A 23,109-nucleotide genomic window follows, 5' to 3' on the forward strand; every position below is an offset into this window, starting at 1 on the left:
CTTCTTAGCACTGTCAAAACAAAGGACTAAAGCTCAGACATGAGGTGAAAGCTGCTGAAAGTCTTTTTGGTGCCACACATGGACCATGTAGAACTATTTCTTTTTTTAGAAATCAGTACCACTCTGCTATTTAAAACAAAGTTAAGACTATAAGTTTACATGTGAATTTAAGAAATTTTACTGGAAGAGGTGCAAATAATTTCTGTAGTGGAAAGGCAAATTCAAGGTTTACTGTAGGATATTAACTGTTTCTTAAATCCATGTAATCCTTTTTTTTCAGTTGAAAAATTGCTGTCGATTTTGTGAGGAAGTATCTCATTTAACATTTCAGTTCAGCATATAATTCAAAATACCCCTGCCTTTGCCTCCCAGTTGCTTAAAAGCCTGCACCTCCATGATGGACCTGAGCACTAAATCACAAGATATGTTGTGACTGATCTATTTCCTAAGGGTCTTTGCACCAGTCCTCATAGGTAAGCTGTATACATTGTTCCTATGAGGCTCAGGATGGGCATCTGGTGGAGATCATTCTTTGTGAACATAAAGTTTGCTTGGATTCTAGATCTTAAGTGATCTTAAGTCTCTATGGAATATGAATCTGCAAACTTAGATCATTAATTCTCTGCAGTTGATGTAACTGAGTTCTTCAAAATGAAGAAAGGAAGACCCCTTCTGTGAACTGTGGGCGCTCTTTATCCCAGTGTGGACACTGATCTAGTCTGGGCTCCCTCACAGAGATGTCATCTATGTACAACAGATGCAGGTAGTGGGCTGACATGAACAGGAAGGTTCAAATGGAATGGTGATTAATCTGATCTCCAGGCTTCCTCTGACCACCAGATTCCTGCTGCTTTTATTTGCGTATGCTATTTTGAATACTGTTATGTTAACATTTCTTTCCTAAGCAGATGCTTTGATTTTATATTCTGGATTTTATATTAGCTCCCTCTGCACAAACACTTTGCTGTCACTGTTGGCCAATTAACTCAGGTGCCAACTGAAACTCAAAATATCGTAACATGGTTCCTAGATTCTATTTTGTGAATAGAAAAAAAATTTCAATAGAAAATAAAACAAAGTCACTTAAGGAAAGAAATAGCAGGTGAATACAAGTGACTGGTGGAAGTAGTTTTAGAATTAAGCAGATATATTTATTACTGCTTCTAAGATTAAAAAAAAGTTTGACTATAAATCACAGTGCCAACATCATCATTAAAAAGCTTCCCATGGGTCAGACATGACGTTATAGGCACCTTGTACCCGCAGCAGTGACTTCAAAGAGCACAGAGGGTTTGACAAATGCTAAAGTGGCTGTGTTGTTAAGTCGTAAAAACAAATTCTCAATGTGCTTTCTAGAACTCCAGGGCAATTATTAACATAAAATAGAAATAAATCATTTTTCAGTGTGTCTATGTGAGGCATTCCATTTATATCTTTTCATCATGAAAGAGAGGCAGTTAATTTGTTTCTCCAGAATATACTTCAAGCATTATATAAATATTGTGTGTTCAAAAACAAGCCCATATGATGGAATTCCAAAGCTTATTCAGGAAATCTGACGTTAGCAAATGTAGTCATCTCTCAAAGGGGACATGACAAGCATCCCAGCATCTGTTCAGTGGCAGCAGAAATCCCTGGGTTCCCAGCCTGCCTCTGTCTTAATTTCCTGTCCTCCTTTTTTGTTAGCTTATTTAACCTGCAATTTTGTAATTAAAGCACAATGCTTTCAGATTCCTGAAAACTGTCTCAATCAATCTCATTCAGCTCACATGAGTCTTTAGCCCCAGTAGACTTGAAACAACTTATAGTTACACATCTGCGCCTTGATGTTCTGAGATTCTACATGACTGAGATTTGCAAATGGAGAGCCTAGAGGGAAAGGGGGCAAGATGTACATGGTCCATGGTGCTTACATCAAATGACTTGCATTTGATTCCTTGAATCAAGTAATCACCCCCCAAAAGACAATACCATGATGCTGCTTGGTATAGCATTCCAACTTGACCATGCCAGGCCTGGTACAGATGTGACCATGATCCTTCTCTGTAATGCAGAAGACTGAATTCCAGAACAGAGTGCATGGTAAGGTTGCAATGGATTCCTGTGTTTAATTCTTATACCTTACATTTTGACAGATATATTTAATTGTTTAAAAACCCTTTTTTCTGATTTCAAGAGTTTTATGAAAAGTGTAAGTTCCCTTGCAGATGCCAGTAGCATCATCTCTGTGTCTTTTCCTTTGAAACTCTATTTTTTCTACTTAAAATCTTCCCCTTCATAGCAATCATTACTTACTGATATATTATTCAGAACCTTTTAGATTTGAAGAATACAAATTTAAAGACGTTCAAGTAAAAAGGAAGACATAAACAAGACTGACAGCTGGGAAACAGGCATAGGACCGAACCAGTCCCCCTGAATGTGGTTGTCAGCTAAGAGGCCTGGTTAGTCTATGGGGCCTCTGGTAGTGGATCAGTATTTATCTGTAGTGCATGAATGGACTTTGGTTGTCCATTACCTATAGAGGGATACTCTCTCAACCTAGACACATGGGGGGAGGGTCTAGGCCCTGCCCCAAATGTTGTGACAGACTTTGAAGATTCCCTATGGAAGGCCTCACCCTACCTGGGGAGCAGAAGGAGGATTGGATGCAGGGTTCGGTGGGGGGCATGGGAGAGGAAACTGGTATCAATATGTAAAATAAGATTGTTTCTAATTTAAATAAAAAAAGAAAGGAAAGGAAAAAAGAAATGTGTAGATTCTGTTGGATGGCAACCTGCTCTTCTCCCATCTAAGATCCTCACACTCCTTTTCCTTGCCAGGAAGTATCTTTTACTGTCCAAACAAGCAGGCTATCCTTCTGTTGGCACATATAAGTCAAACTTTGATGTGTTCTCCCAGTTGGTAATGCTATTTTAAGAGGTTGTCAAACTTTGGAGATGTGAGACCTGACTGGCAGCTGTTGGCACTAGTGGTGAGCTTTGGGGGGTATAACCTGGCACCACTTGTGGCCCATTTTTTGTTTGTTTGTTTGTTTACTGGTCCCTGGAGATGTGAAGAAATTTCACCACAAGTTTATACCAATGTAGACAGAGATTAGCTGCACTCTCTAAACCATGAGCGGTAACAAGTCTCCCCTCCTCTAAATTGCACTGTCAAGTCTTCTCTCTCAGCAACGAGAAGACAAACTAATGTGTTACTCAACACTTCTTAGAACCACAGAGCATGGAGCTCTGTGTGCAGTAGCTACACTGTTCTCTGTTTATTGAGGATCTTGTGCTTTTCCTAGCCAGACTTTGGCCTTTGATTCCCCTTTGAACTGATATAAATTTAGAACCAATCCTGTCATTGCCAATTGGAACTAAAGGGGAGGAAATACATATTCAAAGTAAATAGTGTATTCACCAAACAAGAGGGAGTACAGAAAAGTGACCCTAGAAGCAACATACCTACACAAACCATTGTCTGTCTCTTCATGGCACACACTCGAATTTTGCTTCATACCTGCAATGCTACTTATGAACAGTATAGTGCAGTGACCTCTCCTATAACCAGAATGAATTGCTTTTCTTCATTCATAAGGAGATGACTAAAGGCTCAGGTTATTTATGACATCATATCACCATTTCATGATCACTGAAAGATGAGGGTCACACTTGTGACAACTTTGATCCAGAGTCTTGTGTTCAGTGCTTAGCATAATCTATAAACACTGGAGAATAAATACCAATAAAATGTACCTATTTGAGGAGCTAGTAAGATGTATCTGTCAATAAAGTGACTGCTACATAAGAATGGGGACTTCAGCTTGGTTCCCAGCATGCACATTAAAGTCTAGGTACAGAGGTATATGTGCATCTGCAATTCTAGCACTTGGGAGATGAAAGCGGGGATTCCTGGAGCTAAATGCCCAATCAGACAGTAAAATTGATAAGCGTCAGGCTTAGTTAGAGGTCTTTGTCAAAAAATAAAATGGAATTGAGAACGACTGGAGAAGATGGTCAGATATTAACTTCTGCACTGCACATGCATGTCCATATGTGTACATGCACCATTATGCACACATACATACACACAGAAGCAAACAAAAATATTTGAAAAGAGGGAAATGGAAATAGTACTGAATGGTATACATCAACTTATTGCTTAAATTGCCCAAGATTTGTTCAAGAACATTTGGAAATCAGAAAATATTATTGTGCTACTGGAAAAATGATAAGTTTTCTTTATGCGGACATGAGTATATATTCATGTGCATACACACGTGTCTGCACTATGTGTGCATTCACATGCATGCATCCATGTGTTGTGCGTACATGCATGTGTATATATGCTTGAAGGCATAGTTTAAATGAGTTCACCATACCCAGGATAAATGATAAACAGGTGTTCTATTGGGGAAGAACTTACACAGGTAACAGCAAGTAACTGTCGTGGCATCCCTGCTCAAAGGAAGCAGACCCTGCCTCTCTGATGCTCTCCAAGACCCAAAGGGGACTTTTGTCCCCAGCTCCTCTACCTTAAATGGGTCACATCCACATCCTAAATCATACCCAAAGGGCATGGCCACTGTTACAGGTTCACAGGCAAGATGCTGCTACATATGCTTGTACATGTGTATGTATATTGTGTGTGTGTGTCTGTGCATATGTGCCTGTGTGTGTGTGTGTGTGTGTGTGTGTGTGTGTGTGTGTGTGTTGATGCTGATATAACCTCAGGCCTCACACATGCTAGAAAAGTAACTCTCCCACTACACCACATCCCCAGCTCCCCAGCACTATGTCTCTATTTTCAAAGGCAAAAAAAAACCTGCAAATTTACCTTACAATTTTAGGTCGAGAAGAGGGTCTATAAATAACTCTGTACCAATACCTTGTTTTGAATTGATCTTCTCACTGAGAAAAGCTGGAATACTTGGGAAAGTATTTTTAAATGAAACACATTGTCACTGTTCAGAGAGCCAGCAAGACAGACTTATGAGAATAATTTTTTGAAAGAAAAGAAAACCTTGGAAGTTTGTATAGTGAAGGGAAGCAGAACCTTCACCAATCTCATACACCAGGGAAAAGCACTGCTAAGAATTCTTTTTCCAGGATTAAAATAGGGAGGGTGGATACTTATAAAACTATTGCAAGTGACACATACCTTGTTATCAGGCAGCAATATTCACATTGCTTTGGTTTGAACTTTTATATCCTGGAAAGATGAATTGCTCATCGTGATTCAATTTCTGAAAGACAAAGAGAACAATGACTGAAGCTTTATAGTCTGTATATTAAGACAATACATACACGTGATCTGGAAGGTCTCTCTACTCACTCAATACTTTCTGGTAATACCATCAAGGAGCTAAGGGTACAGATACGAAGCAGATTGCTGAGATGGTCAGGGCTCTCAACTGCACCATACGAAGCATGTTAACTACCTGTAGGAGCTTGGCCTCCACACTATGTCGTGAGCATTATGTAGTGGGTGAAATGTGGGGCTAGGTAGATAGATCAACAGTTAAGAGTGTGTTCTGCTCTTTCTGCTATAGCAGAGGACCCTCGTTCTGTATGCAGTTCCCATATCCATTATCTGCCAACTACCTGTGACTTTAACTCCTGAAATTTTGATGTCTCTGACCTCTGTAGGCACCAGCAACCATGTGCACATACACACTTAAAACAGTGAAAACAAATATCATAAATGGTCCTAGTCTCATAGATGTTTTAAGGAATGGAATAATTAAAATGTAAAATTAATGAGTCTATAAGTCAGTGCTTGTTTTCTGCTGTTTCTCCTCTTCTATCATTCCTTATGTTTTACCCTGCTTCCCCCACTAACTCAAATCTACAGCCTCTAGGATTTTAAGCCAGATGTCATTTGAAGGTAATCACTCTATTTCAGAAAACTATGGATTTTTTTCCTCCAAGCAGCTTCCTGGATTAGTTTTTTGAAAGTCTACCTGCCATTTAGTTCTGGCCATAAGTCCATTTATGAAATAGATACAGATATTTGATTTGATTTGGGAAGAAACCAGCCATAGCCAAACTGATCTGGCTGTGAATACAACTGTGTTACTGTTCACTGAAAGTATTTCAGTGTGCCAGCCAACAGTTTCTACTTCTATTCCTTTTACTCATTTCCACAACCTTCCCAGGGTGTCACAGCTGTGCTCATGGTAGGAGAACTACTCTTGAGATGTTCTCATGACAACTTCTAGGGAAACTAATAACTCACCAATCACAAAAAGCTCAAAGGAGATGTAGAGAGGCTTAAAATGTGCATGAGGCAAGCAGGCACTCAGTATTTTTCTGCAACAGGAAACAAAATCTGTTCTAGGAGAAGCCACAGCTCAGCCTGCTGATTAAATACTGGTATTTTGATGTTGCCCCTTGATTTTGAGATGTTATTTTTCCAACTAACCCTGAGTGCCATCAAAGTCAAAATCATTTCTGTATTTATGATGAATCAGGAATTTTTATGATTTGAGTCACAAAATTCTTTATAATTCAAAGCAACAGCTGTCTGATTGCTCTCAGTCTAGGGATTGTCAATGACATGAGAATCCAAAAACACTCCTTCTTTCATGTCTCAGAGAGCTTCATTTTGATTATGTCAGCCCTTGAACATCACTTGCTAATAAAGAGCTTGAGTTTTAAAATGCTTGGAAAGTTATTACAGCTTCCTACCAGTTCTTGAATTTCAGGTTTGTTTTCTTTGTCAGTTTTGGGGGTACATTACCTATTCATACTGATTAATGAATGCTGAAGTAGGTTTATGCTAATGTTGATGAAGTTAGCTGAAAATGAAGAACATATTTGTCTCCAAGATTTTAAGGATTACTGTATATAGAGTTTTGGATGTGACATTTCTTTGACATTTATTTTTTTATTTAGAAACAATCTTATTTTACATATCAATCCCCCCGTTCCCTCTCCTTCCTATCCTGCCATGCCCCCACTGGGCCCCTCAATCTACTTCTCACACACTCCCCAAGGATACTGAGTTCTTCCATGGGGGATCATCAAAATCTGTCATATCATCTGGGGAAGGGTTTAGGCCCTCCTCTATGTATTTGGGGTTAAATAGTATCCCTCCATAGGGAATGTTCTCCCAAAGTCCATTTGTGTGCTAGGGATAAATACTGGTTCCACTGTTAAAGGTCCCATAGACTGCCCAGGCCTCCTAACTGGCACCCACATTCAGAGGGCTTGGTTTAGTTCAAGGCTGGTTCCTCAGCTTTACGACTAGGGACCTATGCTCTCCCTGGTCAGGACAGCTGTTTCTGTAGGTTTCTCCAGCATGATCTTGACTGCTTTGCTCATCCTCCCTCCCTCTCTACAACTGGATTCCAGGAGTATGGCTCAGTGCTTAGCTGTGGGTGTCTGCTTGTATTTCCATCAGCTACTGAATGAAGCCTATAGGAGGGCAATTAAGATAGTCATCAATCTCATTATAGGGAAAGGGTATCAAAGGCAACCTCTCCACTACTGCCTAGATTCATAGTTGGGGTTATCTTTGTGGATCTCTGCCAGATTTCTGTTTAAACCAATACTGGCTCCCTCTATTAAAGTATCTCTTTTCTTGCTCTCCTTTATTCGTCCCCTGACTCCCTCTTGTCCCCCCCCCCTACAATCCCGTTCTCTTTTGCCTACCTCCCTCCCCTCTTCCCTCATGCTCTCAATTTACTCAGGAGTTCTTGTCCTGTTCCCCTTCTTCAGGAGACCATGTATATCTCTCTTAGGGTCTTCCTTATTTCCTGTTTTCTCTGGTGGTGTGGATTGTAGGCTGGTAGTCCTCTGCTCTATGTCTAATATCCATATATAAGTGAGTACACATTGTGTTTGTCTTTCTGTAACTGGGTTACCTCACTCAGTATGGTTTCTTCCAATTCCATCCATTTACCTGCGAATTTCAAGAATTCTTTTGTTTTGTTTTGTTTTCTGATGAGTAATAGTCCATTGTATAAATGTACCACATTTACTCCATCCACTCTTTGGTAGAGAGGCATCTAGGTTGCTTCCAGATTCTGGCTATTACAAACAACACTGCTATGAATGTAGTTGAACATGCTGACATGTAGAAGATTGCAGATAGATCTGTATCTATCATCATGCACAAAATGTAAGTCCACATGGATCAAAGACCTCAACATAAACCCATTCACACCAGACATCTTAGAAGAGAAAGTGGGAGGTACCCTTGAACAAATTGGTACAGGAGACCGCTTCCTGAACATAACACCAGTGGCACAGACACTAAGATCGACAATTAATAAATTGGACCTCTTGAAGCTGAGAAGCTATTGTAAGGCAAAGGACACAGTCAACAAGATAAAATGGCAGCCCACAGAACGGGGAAAGATATTCACCAACCCCACATCTGACAGAGAGGGGATTTCCAAAATATACAAAGAACTCAAGAAGCTAGTCACCAAAACACCAAACAATCCAATTAAAAAGTGGGGCACAGAGCTAAATAAAAACTCCTTAATAGAAGAACCTAAAATGGCTGAAAGACACTTAAGTGTTCAGCATCCTTAGCCATCAGGGAAATGCGAATCAAAACAACTCTGAGATACAATCTTACACTGGCCAGAAGGCTAAAATCAAAAATACCAATGACAGTCTATGTTCTAGAGGATGTGGAGAAAGGGGAAGAACTGTCCACTATTGCTGGTGGGACTGCAAACTTGTGTGACCACTTTGGAAATCAGTATGGCAGTTTCTCAGTAAAATGGGAACCAGTCTACCTCAAGATCCAGCAATTCCATTCTTGGGCATATACCCAAAGGATGAACATTCATACAATAAGGACATATGTTTTTTGAGATTTATTTGGACTACAGTATTGAATTGGTAAGTCTGACTTTTTAATACTAAGGATGCATGTTTAAATTCACTATGCAGAATGATTCATTTTATTTCAAGAGTTTACACCAGTCACCAAGGGTCACTTAAACATAATCATTTGCACAGAATAGTATGTGCAACAATCTGAATTGTAACTTGCATATAGAACAGGGGTGGCAGACTTCATTTCTCTAGTTCATTGTTGAGTCAAAGACTTAAAAAATTTACTACTATTTTGGTGAGGGTCTTTGTAAACAAATGAATCATTAAAGCAAACAATTTATATACCATTTACATGATTCTTCTTACATTCTATAGTAATTTTATTTATGAGAATGTGTGTCTATGTGTGTGTATGCCATGTGTATACAGTTATAGCAGAAGAGGGCATTGTACCCTTGGAAACAATGTTGCAGGTGGTTGCCAACTGTTCACCACTAATGCTGAGAACTAAACTAGGGTCTTCCAAAATTTTATCAAGTGCTCTTAACTGCTGAGCCCCCTCTCTAGTCCCTAATTCACATCTGTAAAACATAAATTTCTTGTAATGAGATGAAAATCAATGTTCTCAGTATACAAATAAAGCCACATAATGGTTTGTTTACAATTTTATCTTCCTTTGTTGTGAATAATCAAATCAAAATTAAGTTCGTTAACATGAATAATGTTCACCAGCAGTCATCTACTTAATAGGTTGCTTCAAAATTTCTATCTTCTTCAGAACCATTAATACTCACTGAATCCATCAGAGAGAAAATAGGTTTATATTGACTTCTTTTTTTCTTCTGTAATTATTATCTCACAATTGCAATCTTTATTGTTCTTATGACATGAATTGCATCTACTTTTATACACATTTCTTAACTTATTAAAATATCTTTTATAGATGTAAAGTCAATATATGTTCTATTGCAATAACTCATTTTCCCACTAGGTTTTGTATATGAAACTGGTAAGAATACAGCCATGTGTGTAATTTCATATATCTATCATAAGGTAAATACTTAGATTGTATCTATATCACATTTTTAAAAATTTATTTAACTGTGTGTCTGAGTGAGTGCATGTCTATATGTATGTGCAGGTATGCATACTTTTGAGCACATGGAGACCAGAAGATGGTATAGAATTCCTCACAGCTACAGTTACAGACATTGTGAGATTTGCAGCCCCTTACACGTGTTTATATCTGATCTCTGGTTCTCATGATTGTGTAGCAAGTGTTTTTAACCTCTGAGCCATATTGCAAGCACCCATTTCATTTTAATATTTTACTTTATTTAGTGATAAATATTTGAATAGCCTGACTATTAATGTCACACATTATTATATTTAATCTGGCAAATTAAATCCCCATAGCTGGATTTTTTTTGTTATTGCTGAGATTTTCATGTTAGCATGACTCTTATATCACGACTTTGCTCTGTTACAGTTCTGCAATGCTCCACTCTGGCCTCACCCTCTCTGGGGAACACAAAGGGAGTGGGATAGGAGGGCTGGAGGGGGCATGGGAGAGGGAACTGGGGTTGATATGTAAAATGAGATTGTTGCTAATTTATATTTTAAAAAAATAAAAGAAGAAAAAAAGAACCCAGCTTCTTTCGTCTTCCAGTTTGAACTTAAGACCATTGTCCCTCTTTAAGCCCAGACTGGAACTGCTGAGATATCTAGCCTGTGGACCGATCAGCTTCCTGATTCTCGGCCTGAAATTGTTACACACCTAGGTAGCATCATATAAGCCAAACTAATGAGTTCTGTTTTAATAATAAAAAAACCTTACATCAGTTTCTACATACGCATCAGTAATTATAGGGTGCCTATACCTTTTTCTAAAAGTAACTTATGATGGCCCTGTCTTCATATTTTTCTTCTGATATCTACATTCCTCCTCTTGAATATCTACCCCATGCCCTCAGCTTAAGCTACTGCCAATTTCCCCCTTGTCATAGACAGCTTGTCATGGATGTCCCATACCCCTCATTTCCATAATAATGCATCCAGAACTGGTGTCATCCCTTCTTGATGCTTACTATTCTCACATATACCCACCATAATTAAAAGGAATGATTTATTCCCAACCCTGGACTCCAGATCATAAAGCAGCCATTTTCTACAAGAAAGGTATCCTTCTAAAGAAAGCATTCTTAAATTTCAAAGAATTTTTGAGATGTATCTGCTGTCCTGAGTAGGATGGCAAGAGACACTCAGTGTTGGAAGTCGATTTGTTTGCTGTCCTCGTATTTGTCCTTTGTTTTTCCTCAAAATATTTTTGTGCCTCTTAAATGAACTATAAATGTCCAGCAGTCATCTAGATAGGTTAAATCCCTTTTTGTTCAAATTCCTTTAGCTTAGAATGTAACTTAGTTTTGCATAGAACATGAAGAATTTTTGGCAAAGTTTTACTATATAGTGAATTTCCAGAAATTCAAGCACTATGCAAATTGTCTTTTTTCTCAAAATTTGCCAAATTTTTTGCAGCATTACAGAAAATTATGTCATCATTGGCAATGTGGCTCAATGTTGGAGTTACTTACACTATCCTCATAGGTCTACAGTTATAGCTGTCTAGGTTGTTGTATGAAATAACAGGTGTTCACATCACTCATTCATCCATGGAAGATGTATCACTTCCTCTCCCATTTCTATTGCAATTGTTCTGAGGGTTTATATATTGGGGAGAATATTGCTTTAATTAATTAATTAATTTCTTTGATATTGATAATCAAATGGTTATGCTGATTTTCTTGATATCTGGATTCTTAATTTCAAGGTAAACCAAAGAGGAAATGATATTCATGTATTAAGGGAGTTTTGGGGTCTGATAAAAATAAGGACTATTAACTTAGAATACATTCTAAATTCTCTTTTTTCATAAAATACTGTTGAAGTTTACATATTTTATAGTCAAGAGCATTCTTATGTTTACCAACTTTACTGCTATCTATTCATGAACTTACATGATCTTTATATGAATTCTTTTATCTGAATTTTCCTTGAAAGGTAAGCTACATTGCTTTAAAAACTATGAACTTTGGAAAAACTGATTGCTTTAAAAACTATGGACTTTGGGAAAGTTGATTAAGGTTAACATTTTATCTTTATATACATAAAAGAGGATTACCATGTCTACATGCAGATACTTATATGTGCACACATGGTATCACAAAGATTAATAAAGCATAGATAATACAACTAATCCATAATCATAAGCATTCATTTAATATAGTAATCTTCCTTCATTTCTGTATGCTGTGTAGCATGAATATAACTGTTCTATCTTTTGTAAAAGAATTTTCCTTGCAGTATAATACAATATTGTCAAACCATGTGATATGACATTATGCTAACAAAATATAGCCAAGGTGATTACAGTGTATTTTTTTTGAGTACGTACTAAATAATGTGTCTCCACAGAAGTAATTGAAAACTCCTTTAATAACAGTTCTTTCATGACCTCTGGAGGAAATTTTTCATTACTTCTCCAATAATATTTCAGACAAATTTGATACTGGGTATAAACTAAAATTTTGCTTCCCATCTGAGTTGCCATTTCTACTGAACATCAAGAGCTTACTTATTTTTGGCTTACATTTTTTATTAACTGTGTTTCCATTAAATTTCTTTTCACATGAAATGGAAATGTGAAGTATTTACTGAAAGTAAGACTATTTTTGCCTTGTTATAATTGGAACATTTCTGAAAATTAATGCAGAACTCTAAGTTAACAGCAGTAAATTGAATTCCTGCATGGATGCTGCAGATGGGACTTAGAGAGCTTAAGTCATTTTTGTTATTATTTTTTTAAAAACTCAGTTCAGAAATTGCTTATTTCTTCCAGTGTGATTTTCTTACCTAAAATATTCATCTATAAAATAAATTTTCAAAAGGTTAAATTAAAACTTCAGATCTGACTGGTTTCCTAAAACAATGTCCTTATACTGTTAGGGACTGTTCTGTGTTGTAGGGAATGTTCATTGGAGAGGTTTAGACACAACTGTAGAAAAGAAATTTATTTATTTTTTTGAAATAGGGGTTCTCTGTGGCTTTGGAGGCTGTCCTGGAACTACCTCATATAGACCAGGCTGGTCATGAACTCACAGAGATCTGCCTGCTTTTGCCTCTGACTCTGGAGTGCTGGGATTAAAGGCATGTGCCACCACACCCAGAAAGAAACAATTTTATTTACATGACAATCTTATTTTAAATACCAACCCCAGTTTCCTCTCCCTCCTGTTTTCCCACTGCCCCCACCAACCTCCCATCCCACCCCCAATCCATTCCTCAGGGAGGGTGTGGCCTCCCATGGGGATCATCAAAGTCTCTTACATTATTTGGGGCAGGGCCTAGGCCCTCGTCCATGTATCTAGGCCAAGAGAGTATCCCTCCATAGGGAATGGGCTCACAAAGCTCGTTTGTGCACTAGAGATGAATACTAGTTCCATTGCCAGAGATCCCATAGACTTCAAGCTCCAAAACGACACCCATGTTCAGGGGGGTCTAGTTCGATCTTATGCTGGTTCCCCAGCTTTCATTCTGAGGTCCATGAGCTCCCATTTGCTCAGGTCAACTGTTTCTGTGGGTTTCCTCAGCATGGTCTTGACCCCTTTGCTCATCACTCCTTCCTCTCTACAACTGGATTCCAGGAAATCAGCTCAGTACTTAGCTGTGAACCTCTGCTTCTGCTTCCATCAGTTACTGGATGAAGACTCTATAATGGCATTTAAGGTAGTCATGTATCTCATTATAGGAGAAGATCATTTAAGGTAGCCTCTCCACTATTGCTTAGATTCTTTGTTGGGGTCATCCTTGTAGATCTCTGGATATTTCCCTATTGCCACATTTCTCATTAAGCCCATAATGACTCTATTAAGTTATCACTTTCTTTGTTGTCCTTATCTTTTCTTCCCCCAACTTGGCCTTCCTAACCTTCATGTTCTCTCCTCCCCTTCTCCCCTCCTCTTTCTCCTACCTACATCCCCCATCCACCCCTGCTTTCAATTTATTCAGGAGGTCTTGGCCCTTTCCCCTTGTCCAGGGGGATCCATGTATGTCTCTCTTAGGTTCCTCCTTGTGTCCTAGCTTCTCTGAGGTTGTGGAAGGTGGGCTGGTTTTATTTTTACTCTATGTCTAATATCCACTTATGAGAGAGTACATATCATGTTTTTATTTCCATGTCTGGGTTACCTCACTCAGGATGGTTTCTTCTAGTTTCATCCATTTGCCTGTGAATTTCAAGATTTCATTGATTTTTTTCCTGCTGAGTAAGTACATCATTCATTCTTCAGTTGAGGGGCATCTAGGTTGCTACCATGTCACGTTCTGGCTATTACAAATAATGTTGCTATGATATGAACATAGTTGAACCAATGTCCTTGTGGTATGAATGTGCATCCTTTTTGTATATACCTAAGATTAAAATCATAGCAATTTACAAATTCTATGTGATCCCCATTAAAATTCCAGCACAATTCTTCACAGACCTTGAAAGAACAATGCTCAACTTTATATGGAAACACAAAAAAGAACAGAATAGCCAAAACAACCCTATACAATAATGGAACTTCAGGAGGCATCACCAATTCTGTTTTCAAGCTCTACTATACTTGGTATTGGCAGAAAAACAGATAGGTAGATCAGAGGAATCAAATTGAAGACCCTGATATTAATCCACACACCTATGAGCACATAATTTTTGACAAAGAAACTAAAATTACACAATGTAAAAAAGAATGCATCTTCAACAAATGGTGCTGGCATGTAGAAGATTGCAGATAGACCCAAATCTATCGCCATGCACAAAACTTAAATCCAAATGGATCAAAGATCTCAATATAAATTCAGCCATAGTGAATCCCATAGAAGAGAAAGTGGGAAGAGGCCCTGTACGAAATGGCACAGGAGACCACTTCCTGAACATAACACCAATAGAACAGACACTGAGACGTACAATTAATAAATTGGACCTCCTGAAACTGAGAAGCTTCTGTAAGGCAAAGTACACAGTCAACAAGACAAAACAGCATCCCACAGAATGGGAAAAGATCTTCACCAATCCCACATTTGATAGAGGGCTAATCTCCAAAATATACAAAGAACTCAAGAAGTTAGTCACCGAACACCAAAGAATCCAATTTTAAAGCCGGGCGTTGGTGGCGCATGCCTTTAATCCCAGCACTCGGGAGGCAGAGGCAGGCGGATCTCTGTGAGTTTGAGGCCAGCCTGGTCTACAGAGCGAGTTCCAGGACAGCCTCCAAAGCCACAGAGAAACCCTGTCTCGAAAAACCAAAAAAAAAAAAAAAAAACAATTTTAAAAATGTGGTATAGATATAAATAGAGAATTAATAGAGGAATCTGAAATGGCCAAAAGGCACTTAAGGAATTGCTCAACATCCTTACCTATCAGGGAAATGAAAATCAAGACAACTCTGAGATATCATGTTACACTTGTCAGAATGACTAAAATCAAAAACACCAATGACAGTTTATGCTGGAGAGGATGTGAAGAAAGGGGAACACTCCTCCATTGCTGGTGGAAATGCAAACTTGTACAGCCACTTTGGAAATCAGTATGGCGGTTTCTCAAGAAAATATGAACCAATATATCTCAAGAAACAATTTTGATTTTCTATTTCAAATTCAAAAAAGTGTACTCCCAGAAACAGTAAATGAGTTGCTCCCTCCTCAAGCAACTTCTCTAGAACACTCAAAAACACTCAAAATTATTACGTGAGTCAATAACAACCACGATGAGAATAAATGATTAATTTTACAAATTTTACACTGAAATACCAGAATGTTTTTCTAAAATTAAACCCATTAACAGATCATTTAAAGTTTTTCTTTACAATGTTTTTATTCCATACATTCAACCAACAGATGAAAGATTAAAGAAGTAAGCCATTTCAAATAATGTAGTAAATAATTTACATGAAATGTAGACTAATTAATGAAGAAGACCAAAGCCAATTCTTTATTTCCTTTGTGGGTGCTGCCATAGTTGGTTTATAACAAGCAATCATATTAACCAAGAAAATGGTTAAGTTACATATTTCCTCTTTATAACCTTTTAGTAAAGGTAGACAAACACATGGTTGCTTTTAAACTGATGAGATCATTAGACGATGGTAGCAAGCCACACCACCTGGCTACTATATACTCACACCCCAAGTTTTCTTAACTTTTTCTTCAAAAACATCTATTTTCCCAAACAAGAGGTGAATCCAAGTTACATATATAGTATGCTGCAGCAAATCAAGATTATCTCTTTTTTAAATTTATCTATTATCCATTTTTAAAAATAAGTCTTTTTGTTACAAGTTCTAAACTATTTTTCTGCTTGGGATTTAATGGCTTTGTTTTGAAATCACATACAACTAACTTATAATTCCTACATTGCAGAAAGTTAAAATTTACATTTCAACAAAAGACTCAAAGATTGTAAAGGAACCGAGGAAAGGGGTGTGTTCAAAGAGTTAAATATCTTCATTACAAACGTTGCCATTTGTAAACTCTATAGGAAATAGTTCACCTCTTATCTGTTATCAAACACATACTATGGTTTCCTGGGCTGTTCTGCATTGTTCCCCTTCTCCATACCAGAATTAGGTGGCTATCCTGATCCAAGACAGACACTTTTAAATAAAGATGATATGGAGTAAGAAAGCGTGCTGAATCCCCTCTCGGTAGATTAGAAGAGCATGAAACAGTTTTTCATTATTATCCAAACACAAAAGGCATTTGAATCTGTAAAACTGAACCTGATGATCTACATAGCCATTGCCAGTTTGTGCATCTGAAGTTTAGCCTGAAATGCTTAACACATGTTTTAGAAATGGTAAAGATACAAGCAGGAATTTTCAGGCTTGGAGAGGAAGAAAAACAGGTAGGGCAACAGCATTGAACAAAAGAAGCATAAGATAAAGGAGTTTTGTCCTTTCTCAGGAACTGTATAGATGCAAGTTTGGAGACCCAGCACATTCAGGCTCTGGGCACAATTGTAAGTCAGAGCATTGGGAAAGTCTGAAGTGAACTGCGAGATTTGTAAGGAGAGAAGCCTCAGATAATGCTACCATTATGTTTTACAATATTATGTAAACTACATTTCAAATTTATGCCAGCAGTGTGTAATCAGACTTTCTTTAGACTACCAGCACCCAAATAATGACACAGAGGCCTATTACAAAGTATGAAGCTTGACTGTAGCTTAGTCTTACTCCCAACTAGCTCTTTCCACTTGGACAAAACAGTATAACATCTAAACGGGTTTTACCATGCTTATATTCAAGCTATGGAAGGTTCAAAGACCAAGGAATGAAAGCTTGGCCTCGTCTGTGAATGTAGACCAAAAAATGGGAGTGGATATAAAATAGTAAAAATCAAGTCAAACAGATCTACTCTTAAAAACATAGACATATATATTTGTAACATGTATTCTTCCCTCCAACCTGGTCCCTGAGCCACATGAGTCCCAGACGAACACACAGGACATTATATTAATTATGAAGCTGCTGACTGTTTGCTATGGTTTCTCAATGGCTAGCTCTGACTTAATTATTAGCCCATAATTACTAATATATATTCTTATAAGGTCTTATCTTACCGAAGACACAGCCTAATGTGTCCTCTCTTCCCAGGATCACAAGGTGATTCTCTTACTCTTTATTACATTTCCCAGAATTCTCCTCGAGACCTAGTCCCACATATCTTGCTTCCCTATTGGCCAACAGTGCTTTATTTATCAACCAATCAGACAAACATATACACAGAAGGATGTCCCCCATCATATATTAACCATCTCTCTGAGCATATGGTTCATTTGATAGCTCCAATAAATATTTAAAATCTCTGCATTGGACATTTGAATTTGATACAACTTTACTTTAAAACATTCCTAACTGCCCTGCAGCTAAAAAGATAAACACTGAGCAAGATCACCAATAAACTAAATGCTCTGCCTGCTAGTCTTGGATCAGAAGATACACTCACAAGCACCACAATGCCAAGGATAACAGCATCATCAAAAGCCATTTTGGAAGACTTCTCTTCTGCAAATAGGCAAATAGAATTACAATACACAGGCATTATAATCAAAAGCATCACAAAGTGGAAAAAAACATGTTCTCTGTTCTCACATGGTGAAACTTCACTTGGACACAAGATTTGACACTGGATTCTGCACACTCTCATTTGAGATTTCAAACCCAACTTTCTAGGGAAGGAGACTGAACAAAACCTGGACTGGAATAAGATTTGCTATGAAAGTTGTCTTCACTTCCTATTCTTGAGGTCTTATGTCATGTAGAATTTTCTCTAATGTTTTGAATTAATTTTGATATTTGGATATTACAAGATTTGTGGTAACTTAATTGTAGCATGAAAAATAAAAACATAGAGACAGATATTGGGGTTCAAACTGAAGATCTGAAAAGCAAAGTATCCAGCCAATCAAGAGCTCTTACCTCTTCCAAGACTGTGGCAATCCTGTCCTCAATGTGACTGGAGACTAATTCCCTGCTCTGAGACCCTGATTCTGTCTTATATGCCTCTCTAATGCTGGGATTAAAAGCATGGGCCACCACCACCCAGCTTCTATGGCTAACTAGTATGGCTGCTGGGAATAAAGGTGTGTATCACCATTACCTGACCTCTATGCCTGTAGTTTTACATTCTGATTCCCAGGTAAGCTTTATTATATCATAAACAATAGCATCAACATTTTCAAAGTTATCTCCCTCAATCCAAAACATGAAGTTACATATTTTTATTGTAGTAATCTGGTTCAAATGCTCAGCTTTGTTAATGAGCTCTTGAAGTTACAAGGAAAGAGAATGAAGGAACGGAGGAAGGAAGATAATGAAGAAGGGAAAGAAATGAGAGAGAGAAGAGTTATAAAGTTTTAATTTTAGCAATTTAATTAAATTATCTATAAATTAGAAAGCTTGACTTTCGTTCCCTGTAGACTAATGGACTAACCTGTATCCTTTTCTGACAATTGACCTGAAAAGCATCAGCAGGCCTTACATCTTTCTGAGTATCAATTCCTTCATACCACCTAGAAATTATTTTCAAAGAAGATCTAAGCACTTAATTTCATTATTCATAGGTTTAAAAATAAACTACGTGTATGACATGGAAATCAATGTTCACTACTTCTACAATAAAAGCCTTGTGAATTTTATAAGCAAAACATCACTGATCTGGTGGATAGAGGTCTCAAGGAATAGTGCATGGAATTGCTTATCAAATTATTCTTGCTTGTAAATTAAGATGCTGTTAAAGCACTGCAATTATTTAACACACATAGATGTGCTTTAAAGCATTGTCTGTTTTCAAAGAAACTGTCTTAGAAAGCAAATGCTTTCCCTGGAAAGCAAGAGGACTTTCATGCAATTCAACCTCTCTGTCAGTGAATTAGTATTACAGAGGAATAACTCTGCAACATCCCTCTTTGTCACTAGTCATCACCCACATGCTCAGTCACATTGTCAAATGGGCTGCCTTAGGCATGGGATAGTGACAGAGGAGATAGAGAGAGCTGTATCATAGTAAAATTGTTTGTTTAGGATGTTATCTAAAGTTTTTCCATGCATATAAAGAAGTTTGGGGATTTCTGAAGTCCAGGTCATACACGGCTATAACTAAAGTTTCAAAAAACTCATAGAAGCAGAAAACTAAACATCAATTAAAAACAAGAAAAAAAGCCTACAATTTTTAAGTCAGGTAGTAATTTTAAAATTCTTGTTTGTTCCTCGACACAGCAAATAGCTGATCTAGCATTTTCAGTCAGGGGCATTGTGTTTGGGGGACATTGCTGGAGCCTAATGATCCCAGAGTCCTTGTGGGCTGGCTGTGCATTGCGGGAAGAGCTCGAGTGTCTGAATACATAGATAATGTGTTAGTTCTGTCATGCACTCCCACATATTAGGGGATTATTGTGCATAAATTATTGAATCATCTGGAGATTGATTCCCAAGTAAAAACGATGAAGGATGCATCTCCATCCCTGGAGCATTAGCTGAGATATTATCCATAAATCTGGTCTCTGATGAAAACTTAGAAGTTCTTCAGTATAAGGAGAGCTGTAGACTGAAATATCTCACACCAACAACATGAAATCTATGCAATAGAATTCCTTTCATTTAGCCTTTCTTCTAACATATAACATGGTCACGGGATGTATTCTTAGCAACATCATGTTTTTGAGAATCAGATATATCTAACCAATAACTGAAGTAATTCATTTCCTCTGCAGAGTGCAATTTCAATGCATGATAATAACACAGGTAAATATTTATGCCACGTTCAATCAGCATCTAAAGCTTCAGCTTATCTTCTGTCACAGATGCTGTTGCCTTCAATTACCCTCTGCACAACTGCCCTGTGTGCACAACTGAGAATGTGATTGCACCATTTTCAGGAGTTAGTACAGTTTCTTCATAAAACTGCAACATCTGTCAAGTCATGATCCTAGGATGAACCTTGTCATTGCACAATCTGCATGATGCCCATTGGGTCCTAAGCAGTACATTCCTGAGGCATTAGTGTGTCTCTGTAATGCTGCTGTACTAAACATCTTCAAGATGTATTCAAAGTCATTGGTGTGCCAGGAGCATGCTTATTCTTTTTAAATTTGCTCATTTCTCATATTTTTTGCTGCTGTTGATTGGTTGGCTTGGGAGGCCACTGTCCATCTTGGTTGGATATGTTGTGCCATTTACTCAGTTATTAGCCTGAGTATGTGCTTTTCATGCTGTCTTTTGAAGTTCTTAATTTTACGTCAATAATACTTTCACCAGTAATTTACTTTCTGGTTTGCATGTTTGGTTAAAGCTCTTCTTTTCCATAGGATTAAAAAAAAGTACTATCATATCAATACATTTCCATTTCTATTTATTGACTTATGTTTAAGCTTATAGTAATATAAGAAGTTCATTTCACATATTTTTTATTAATGGAGCAAACAATGAACCCAACCAGGCACTGAAAATCTATTCCTGCGTAATGATCCACAGGGCAAACATGATAGATTCTCTTCACTATGCACTGTTCCCTTTCCTAGAATTCTATTCTCAGTCCAATTCCAATCCATTAAAGTCTTTATGGCTTCATAGTCATTTTACCATAGTGAAGGAAATATTATTTTATGGCTATTTTGGCTCTGCACTCCCTTAAATAATATTAAAAATGGGTTTGTAAAATTTCACAGAGATTCAGTGGAGCTAGAAGTTAGAACTATTCTATGGAGGTGTTTTTAAAATTACCATCACGAGTTAAGAACATGGATACTCTAAATATTTCATTCCTCTAATACACTTTTTAAAAATTACAATATTATTTCACAAAGGCTATAAACTTCCTTCTTGGCTTTATTCTTGGATATCATGTCTTTCTACCTCCCATTTATACTTCTGCTTATGTAAAATTACATTTAATAATCAACATTTTAATTTTATACATTTTAAATTAAAATAAAATTATACCACTTAGACACTTTCTGTTTTTCTCTCCAGCCCCTTCTAGGCCTCCTACACTCTCAAACTGATAGTTTCTTTTTCTTTGATTATTATTGTTGCATACACAGTGAGTAGCAATAGTCTCATCATGTATCCAGGCAAGTTGCTTAATTTTTTCTCTCATCATAACATGACTGCTATTGCTTTGAGGCTTACCAGACAGATGTTCAGCACAGTATTGAAGTGGTACAGGCTGTGTATCCTTGACTTGTCCTTGATGGTAAACAGAAAGATGTCAACCTTTTATTTTATATGCAGTGAGCATTGTAGATAGGTATTTAGACACCCATAGTTTAAGGTATTTCTTTTTCTCTTTTGATTTGTATTTTTTTTAAGTCTTTACTTTAAGTTTTACTTAAGTGTTTTTAAGATTCTAGTCCTTAGAAAAGGCCAGGGAAAGACCTTGTGTGGCCCTTTATGTCCCTTGCTATGGCATTTCCCAAGCCCTCAGCTTCAGTCATGTTGGCTCTTTCTTGAGACTTCTCCATGCTACAGACATGTGTCTGCCTCATATTTCTGCCCTGCTGTCTCATGTTATCTCCCCCAGGTATCTGCGGAGCTGCTACTCTTCCAAGCTTTGGGCCATTGGTAGAAAGTCTCATTCCCAAGATGTGCCAAAGTCACTCTCTTCACCCTCATCTTGATACCTTCCATTTCCCTCCTCACTTCCACTTTGTCATTTCAACTTATTGCTACTGTGTGCTACATTTTTGTTTTGCTAGTGTCTTGTTAAGGCGACTTTTCTCTTTAGTATTCATTGATACCTTCACAAATAAATCAATTAAGAATATGCCTAAGAAACATATTCCATTTTGTTTCATCCATTAAATGCTCACTGTAACCTGCATATACAGATTATTCTTTATCAGAAAGGAAAATTGCACACCATTTACTGCTATGCAAAAGTCCAGAATTATGTATCATCTCTGGTCTTTTGGAGTGACATTTTATACTGATTATATGTGTGTGTTTGCCCACTAAGCACAATAGCTAAACTGGGGTTTTAGCTTCGTTTTGTAATTTTTATGTGTTTCTTTTTATAAATAATGACTGTCTCAATTACAGGAGAATATGGTACCTTTCCTGGTTAAAATGATGCAGACAGAATAGCAAAAATTTATTTTTAATATGTAACAGATTGACTACAGCTATGTTTCTATGGCTACTAAGATCCTTAAACAAAAGATGAAATAGCAAACACATTACTGGATGCTGTGGTCTCCATGAATTTTGCTTTCATGAGTTTTTATGTTATCCAAGCAATAGCAATTGTTTTTATTTTAAATGGAGAAAAATAAATGCATTTTCAATTCTTATGGGGAAATTTTACTATAGTAAACAAAACACACTAGCACATTTTTGTGATACTGTCTTTTGGCAGTTTTGCCACACAGAGAAAAAAAAGAGCTTGGTCAATATTGAGCAGATAAAGGCTAAACTCAGACAGGTCTAAAGGCTGTCTTGCCAAGTTACTTCCAGCTCACTCTATGGGAGAAGCTGAAAATTCTCCTCATATTTCCCAGTGGTTCCATAGGTAGCCCAAAGTTCCTGAGATCTTATACCAGAGAGACCTAGAAACAAGGTATTCAGACCCTGGCCCTGCAGAACTTGGTAAATAAACAACAAATGTATTTTTTAAGTGTGAGGTTCTGAAGCATATTCCTGAAACGACCAACAGCAACTAGAACATACCTCGAGCTACCTATTTCACCGAAATGTGAAGAAGTAAAAACTGGAGGGTCACACTGCCATCTTCTACT

At 37.4% G+C, this 23,109-nt stretch overlaps 1 long non-coding RNA gene across 1 annotated transcript in view; it reads right to left on the reverse strand.

The window, feature by feature from the left end:
* The window catches only part of LOC110339475, a 229,028-nt gene that overhangs the window by 77,904 nt on the left and 128,015 nt on the right, over positions 1-23,109 (reverse strand). Inside the window, exon 2 of the long non-coding RNA XR_002381547.2 lies at positions 5,146-5,230. This is a non-coding gene — a long non-coding RNA (uncharacterized LOC110339475). The remainder of the gene's footprint in view (positions 1-5,145; positions 5,231-23,109) is intronic.

This window comes from Mesocricetus auratus, unplaced genomic scaffold (genome assembly GCF_017639785.1).
Source record: "Mesocricetus auratus isolate SY011 unplaced genomic scaffold, BCM_Maur_2.0 Super-Scaffold_100009, whole genome shotgun sequence".
NCBI classification, from domain to species: Eukaryota; Metazoa; Chordata; class Mammalia; order Rodentia; family Cricetidae; genus Mesocricetus; species Mesocricetus auratus.